This window comes from Crocodylus porosus, unplaced genomic scaffold (assembly GCF_001723895.1).
Source record: "Crocodylus porosus isolate Cpor-Errol unplaced genomic scaffold, CroPor_comp1, whole genome shotgun sequence".
NCBI lineage: Eukaryota > Metazoa > Chordata > Crocodylia > Crocodylidae > Crocodylus > Crocodylus porosus.
The window spans coordinates 30,584,014-30,591,506 of record NW_017728907.1 but is presented as its reverse complement, the minus strand read 5'-3'; the positions used below and the strand labels follow the sequence as shown (position 1 = coordinate 30,591,506).

The 7,493-nt window shown below is 53.8% G+C and overlaps 1 long non-coding RNA gene across 3 annotated transcripts; it reads right to left on the bottom strand.

Moving 5' to 3' along the window:
* Window positions 1–72: 72 nt before the first annotated feature.
* Window positions 73–5,953, bottom strand: LOC109307259. Of its 3 annotated transcripts, none has more exons than XR_002100214.1 (3): window positions 3,068–5,953; window positions 931–1,035; window positions 73–812 (listed from the first exon to the last, which is right to left on the bottom strand). It is a non-coding gene; the product is annotated as an uncharacterized LOC109307259 (long non-coding RNA). The 3 variants fall into 3 exon arrangements; XR_002100213.1 differs by having other exon boundaries at window positions 3,608–5,951; XR_002100215.1 differs by lacking the exon at window positions 3,068–5,953 and adding an exon at window positions 2,737–3,000.
* Window positions 5,954–7,493: the final 1,540 nt, after the last annotated feature.

The following is a 7,493-nucleotide window of genomic DNA, read 5'->3' as shown; positions in this document are numbered from 1 at the left end:
GTGCCGCCTCTCGCACAGCTGCCTGCGAGCGGGGTGGCCGCCGGCCCCGCCCGGGTAGCGCGCCCGTCTCCCTGCGCAGGCTCCTGCTCCGCGCCCCCGCTCGCCTTCCCGGGGCCCGGCCCGAGCCGCCAGCCCGCCCTCCCCGGCGGGACCAGCCAGGCTGCTCCCTACAGACCCCCCAGGGGTCAGGCAGCCGACTGCAGAGGAGATCTCGAGTCATCTGCCCTGCCCCTGCCGGGAGCCACCGCCGCTCCCTGCCGCTGCCCGGGGGGAAGGAGGGAAGCTGAAGACAAAAGTCCTAGGCACCGGCAGCCGGGCTGGGCCATGGAGCGCGGGGCTGGGGGAGCCCGGTGCCCGGAGCCCCCGCGGGCTGGTCGGGGCGGCGGGAGGGGGGAGGGGGACGCCTGGAGCCCCCCTGCTGCCGGCGCCCACCCCTCGCCGGGGTCCCCTGGGCACAGACACAGACAGAGCGAAGCATGTAGGAAAAGAGCAAAAAGGAGCTACCTTGGCCACTCTAGCAGTTGAGGAGCCAGCTGCCGGGCTGGGGCTGGGGCTGGGGCGGTGGCGCTGCCTGCCCGCCGCGGTACTCTCCTCGACTACGCGTATTCTTAAGCAATAACAACGTAATCCGTATTATCCACCCAAGAATACCCGTCACCGAAGAGAGTCAGAAAGCTGCTGCTGCCGCTGCCGCTGGAGTGCTGCACCGGGCCAGTAAATCCATAACTGTATTTCCCCTAGAGCAGGCGGAGCATCCACAGGGTGACCGAGGGATCCCGTCCCCATATCCAAGGGCTGCCCGATCTCCAGTCCTGGAAAGGCAAAGGAGAGAGGCAAACGTTTAATCCACGCGCATGCAAGCCCTGGGAGTCCGGCTGGGGCGGGCAGGGTGGGAAGGAATGAAAGGCAAGCAATGGGGGTGGGGGTTACCTGGGGAGTCCCTGCTCTCTTCCTCTGTGCCTGTCTGGCGTCCTCTTCTCCCCAGCCCTCCGCTCCGGGCGCTGGGAAGGGCTGGCGCTGGCAAGCAACAGATTCCTGCGAAAGAGACGCACGGTTAAGAGCACAGATATTGCCCATCCCTTGGCTTAGGTGGGTCGGGGTAGCTCAGATAAAGAGGCAGCCACGCCTGAGAGAACCGCATCCGTGCACTTGGAAAGGGGGTGGCGGGGTGGGGGCCTCAACGGGCCATTAAAAAAAAAATCAAAATAAAAGAGAACCAAAGGCTGCGAGCACGCCTCAGGCCTCTCTGGTGATAGAAAATCTAAAAAGTGAAGAAAAAACCCAACTGCAGGGTGTAAAACCATTCGAGTTCATCTCCCACATGCGCCCGAAAACAGGAGAGTGGCTGGAGCTCCCGGAGTCCACAAGCTGGTTCCGCTTAAATGAGCTGGGCAGCGTTTGGTAGTGTCCTAACGCGTGATAGCACAGCACAGGCACGGCTCTAGCACGCACTTTCCCCGCGTCTGCTGTGCCACTGGCGAGAGCACCTCCATAGTGACACCTCATCCTCCTCGCATTCCTGCAAAGGTTTTTCACAGGCAGTGGCCAAAAAGAAAAAAAAAAAAGTTATTTCCAAATGGTGATTGTGCCTGTCAGGCAGAGGAGTTCAGTCAATGTTCTCTTATCAACATGGCTCTGACTTGGATGCGGGGAGCTTTGTCTCATGATCTTGCTGCTGTTACTGTGATAATAAAGGTTTATTGTTCGCCAACTAAACAGAAAGGATATCTGCAGCGTCATGGCACAATACAGTCAGCGGTTCAATTAGGAAGTTCTCCTAATATTAAGAAGAGCGTCCATACGAGTGGCAAGGGGAGGAAGGAAACATGGCAATACCCAGTTAAAATCTGCAAATTGTGGGGTACTCTGCACTTCTCCAGCCACGAGTCATTCTGCAGCATGCGCGGCTCCTAGTACCAGTGTGCTCTGGAACTGACCAGCTTGTTGATCGCAACTGAAATTAATACAAGGTGTTTGCATTTATTCCAGATTCCTTCCTCAGCATTAGCTCTCAGCTTCCCTCACATCGAGTCACTCTGCTTCCTACAGACACACGCAAGAGGAGAGCATTTGTGTGTGTCTGTGTGTATTGTTACCCGGACTGTTTCCTGAATAAACAAAGAGAAATTCTTTGGTAGCTACATTAGCTTAAATAAAAACGACGGTTCCAGCTCCTTCTCCTGCATTTTAACCTCTTCCTTGGCGGAATTTTCCCTACACCTCGCACACAGGAGGCTCCGAGGAATGGCAACTCGAAAGTAAATAACAAACACTGTTTTTTTCCCCTACTGCAACATTTCAAGGCTACACCGCTGGTCTCTCTGGCTGAGGCTGTGGGTTTCCTTCAACTCGGAACAAAAAAGCCGCTTGAGAAAGTCAAATGCACCGATTCACAGAGAAAACAGTTCGCGGAGTTAAATCTCGACTCAGATTCTTTGAAATGTGAATAAAGAGAAATCCGAGATCCTCATCTCCACACACGCATCAAGAATGAGACTCATCTCTAGTCTCTCCCCCTCCCCCCCCCTATAATTCCTGGTCAAGACCTGGCTGAAGCGAAAATTATTTTAGTTGCAGGTAGAAGCTGCCTTCTTGCTCCCGGAGAAATCTGCCTTCTTTCTCCTCCCCATGAAAAGCTCTTTACTAAACTTGAGTATGCATCACCCCCCCCCCCCCCCAGTTGATCACTCCAATGCAGCCATCGCCCGGCCGGCCCTCTTGCTGTACAGCACCTACCAAAATGGTCGCACGCGTTCAGCACCGGAGCCCGTGGACAGCTCCGTCCTGCCCGGCTCCCGCCCGCGCCGGCCCCTGCCGCCGGAAGCGAGGAGCTCCGCAGAGCTGGAGCTGCCTCCGCACGCGGGGCAGCCTGACTTACGAGCACAGCATTTCCTACGAGACCGCTGCCTCTGGGTGCATATTCAATTCAAACCTCCTTAAACTGTCGGATCTCTGCCTACCCCACCCCTAGCCCCCACCCGCGTGCGCGCACACACACACACACACACGCTCCACACAAGGGGAGGCAAAACCCCATGCCATCACTGCTTTCTGTTGATCAACTTACACCTTCGCCTCTGAGCGCGGCGGCTGCCCTGAGCCAGGCTCGCCTCAGCATTAAGTACCTTTGTTCATCGATTCTCGCAAGCCATGTTTGTGAGGCTCTACCTTCCTCTCTTCCCCGCCGTAATCACGGAGGGTGCTGGACCCTCCCCCCAGCGATCAGTGCCTCGGGAAACTGCCCCTCGCGATGTACAAATGTACAAAGGCAGGTCCCTCTCCCCGGCCTGGCGGTGCTGCGGGGCTGCGGGGGGAGGGAATGGAGAGCATCGAAACAATTAAGCCACGGGGCGCGGAGCTCGGGAGCTGCCCGCGGTTGCCAAATTCAGGGAGGAGGGAGGGATTGATTTGGTCGGCGAGTGGGGAGACAGGAGATCCCTCCGCTAGGAATCTTGCTCGGATTGAGGGGTTCGCGTGGGGGTGGTGATGGTGGTGGAGGGGGGATAGGAAATATTTATTCCTGTTCAAAGACTGCCTCGCTGCGATCTCGCCGCTCGCCACCTCCCCAAGCAAACTGCCACAAATCCACCTCTAGAGAAGCGCTTACCCTTTCAATCCAAGGTTTCAAGCAGGACTCCAGCTGGGTGGAAAACCAGGGAGTCATCTGATGCGCGCTGGGGAAGAGGCTGTGGGCAGCGGCAAGCTGCTTTCTCTCCTGGTGCCTGATTGCTGTGTTACCAAGCCCTGCGAAGGGACCCCGGCGCCTCTGGCTGGCCGTGCCCCGCTGCCTTCACACCTCGGCGGCTGCTGGTGCTTTCCAAGTCCCCGGCGATCGCCTTTCAGCTGATGTGGGCTTCCAGAAACGGAGTCGGGGGGAGAAGAGAAAAAATCGCCTAATGCAATCAAATCGATCTGATCTACACCATCTGTCGCCTGCCACTACACACAAACGTTAAAATAGGAACACGGGAGACACTGACAGCTCGGGAAGGCTGGTCTGCAGAGTTCATTTTTAGCAGAGCATAATTGGGCATGGACAGCACACAGTTACCAAAGCTGCTGTTAACCATCCAGTAGTGGATCCCAAACATGCTAATGGTGGATTAATTGAGGAAGATCTGACGTGCAAGCTTCATAGTCTCTTATTCATGACTTCCCAACGGGAAAGGACCAATGCCGTGTGGGACTATGGTAACATACAGTCAAAAAGCTGCTAAGAAAATGGCTCTGTGTTCATAGCACCTCTCTCTGATAACAAACATATGTCGACCAGAACCGTTTAGCAGGATGGGGGAAATGAAATTTTTCTTGACCAAGGTTAGCAATTCCCATTGCTTGCACTGAAAGAAAAGTGGGGGCGGGGGGGGGGGGGGGGGAGAAAAAAGGCTAAAGCAAATGTTGGTCTTGGGAGTCTCAGCTAGAAAAGCAGAACACTCCAGTTCAGCTGGGGGAGTAAAAAAAATCTATCACTTCTTTTCACTGTGATCAAAGTACCTCCATTGCAAGTATCTAAAAATGCAGCGCTGCTAATTTCATCAGGACTGACGCAAGGTCGTTTTAATGCCAGGAACCCTTTTGACTTTTTCCAGTGGGAACGGCTTTTGGGCAAGACATTTCCGATCATTGAAATTTGACATAATCTCACTTAAATATGATTTTGAAAGTGGGGGGGGGGGCAGGAAGCGAGTTGGGAAGAGATGGTGTGTGTATGTGTGCAGATCTGCATTCACTCCTGCTGCCAAAACTCCGATTTGCTCGCAGTTTCTGGTCTTCCCTGACTAATACACATATTAGAGAGGTGTGTGTGTATGTACATATATGCACACACACACACACACACACACACACACACACACACACACACACATACAGTGAGAGAGAGGTGACCATACGCTTCACTTTTTATTCTTTTCTGTCTCTAATAAATACGTAACTGGCAAAAATGTTGTTACTGCTCATAACAAGCTAGAACCATCATTTCTGAGCCTGTCTGAGATATAAAGCACGTGCAGTTTTTTGGCTGAATTTCTTTGAGCAAGAATTTGTAAAGACAGGAAAATATAATGCAAATGAGCTGGTTGCTGTCCACATCCATAGTGCTGGAAGGCAAAGATGAACGGCTCTAAAAGCTTAGACAATGGCCACATGCGAAGCGGACTTATTAGCTCTGAATAAGGCACTCGGTGATTTTTATCCTCCTTGTTTAGCGTCTACTTGGTTCTCCTGTCAATCTCTGGACAATTAGGAAGGCTCCTGTTCTTTTCCACTTTGCCTATGCGATTAGCAGGGAAGAATAATAATAATAATAATAGCCATAAAAAATCCAAATACCTTAATGCAAGTGCTCCAGTAAACAATTAGTGTTTAGGGTAATTCTGGACTTAACTGCATGTGTCTCTTGGAAGTTTGGGTTAATCTCTTTAGAACAAACCTAACAGTTATGAATTAGATTAGCCTTGAAAATGTAGCCTAAAGACAAATCAAACAATTTACCCGATCTTTTGTTTCAATATACATTAATTAAGCACTGCTGCCTACCTACACAGCATTCTTGGGTCACAGCCACAGCTCTCAGCCTAAGATCCTGGCTGCCTTTGTTATCATTTGCGTCCAACTATTGCCCTCTGCAGGTCAGGCTCCCCATCCTGGGCAAGGCAAGCGCTCAGCCGGCACAGACGCCTGGCAGCCACGGGATTTCAGGCTTTGCCCCCCAGATTTCAAGGCATGCAACTTGCTAGCCTTAGATTTGCTTCCATTCGGGCTAGAGATGCCTGGTACATCACGGAACCCGATCTTTAAAGTGAGGTCCTGTTTGCACTCTTCAGGCTGGATTGCCTTAGGTAGGAGAAGGGTTAGCATGCAGCCTCTCCACGGCTCTTATGCTCTGTTTGCACTTCTGTCAAGAGAAAAAAGGAAGAGAGGGAGAGAAAAAAAGCTGGAATGAAAAGCTAAAGTGCCAGTTCTGAACCTTTTTTGCTCTGTGGTCCACTTCCTGCTGCTGCTCGCCCTTGGGGAACCCAGTGAACTAGGGACCTTCAGTACAAAAAGGTTCCAGATTCTTCCTGGCGCCAAGGACCACGGCAGGTTTCCGAGTGCAACTGAGAACTTTCTCCCTGGCAAAAGTGAAGTTGATCAGACCCACTCCCAGAGCCCGGAAATCTTCCTGGCAATCCCGGGCTCTCTCCCGTTAGGCTGGGCAGCGGGGAGCTGCCCGGAGAGCGCTCCCGCCCGAGGAAGGACGTTAATTGCCTCTTGATAAGAGATCATGTCATATTTCTGGGGGAGCGTCGTAACTTCGGATTCTCTGTCAGGTGTGATTCCCGCAGCGATAGTTCGCTTCGCTTCAAACATGCATTCCCCATCTCAGCCGAGCAGCTAATCAATAGTATGCAAAATGCCCTGCTAGAGCGATAGGAAATGCTAAAGCAGTCCAATTATTAATTGCTCCGCTCCCTATAATTCAATAGTATCTGTTCTGTAGGAAAAAAAAAGATTAGTGGTACCATAACAAGCCTTTCCTCTTAGGTCACGTTGGAATAGGTGTTTATAATAAAAATCGGCAGCAGTTGTAGCAGTAGTAGTAATAATAACACTCGCTGCTATGGGTTTTTTTTTTTAAAATTAATACTCTATATTTAAACTCTGAGTGACAGCATTCAGTGAAGAGCAGAGCATAATGTCTCATCAGAGCTCAGCAGTCCACTTGCTCTAAAGAGTCCGCCTTTGCCCCTCAGCCCCAACTACAAATAGCATCCCATTATCTTTACTAATATTACAGCCTTTCTAGAAGCTTTGGCTTAGATGCCACGGTGGAGCTGGCAGCGCTCGCTGTGACATGAGCTTGTATTTTTCACCGACTGCCCAGAGACACTAGCCCCACATTCAAGATTTGCTTTTGGTTTTTGTGAGAAACGCCTGCGACGCGGCCTTTTGCCTTGGAGAAGCGTCTGCCTGGCCTGGGCAGCGGGCATGCGGCGGCCGGCTGCTGCGGGCCGGAGGCGCGGGTGTCCGCCGGGGGCGGCGGCCGGGGCCTCCCTCAGCCCGAGGCGGGGGCGCTCCCGGGCCCCGCGCTCCTGCCTTCTCCTGCAGCCTGCTCCGGTGTCAGATGCAGCCTGGGGAGCAACTTCCTAGCGATCGGAGCCGAGCCCTCGGCCGGCCAAGCCTGTGCCCCGCGGGGCTGCTCCCCTACTCACTCGGCTCGTTTGGCTGCAGGGGCCTTTCTGCGCCTCCGACTGGTCTTGCTTCAAGAGCCCCCGGTTTCCCCAGGGCCGCGCCCTAAGGCCAAAGGGGGAGAGGGAGAGGGGAGAGAGAGAGGGAGAGTGTGTCTGTGTTGGGGGGGCAGGCTGCTGCCGACCCGTCTCCTCGGCCAGGAGCCAAAGCCAGGGCGCGCCCCGCGTCCTGCTGGCCCGAGCAGTTGCGGGGCCTGAGCGCCGGCTGCGGAGGGGGCCTCGGTGCACCCCCGGGCGGGGACCCCAGCGGTGCCGGCAGCATTG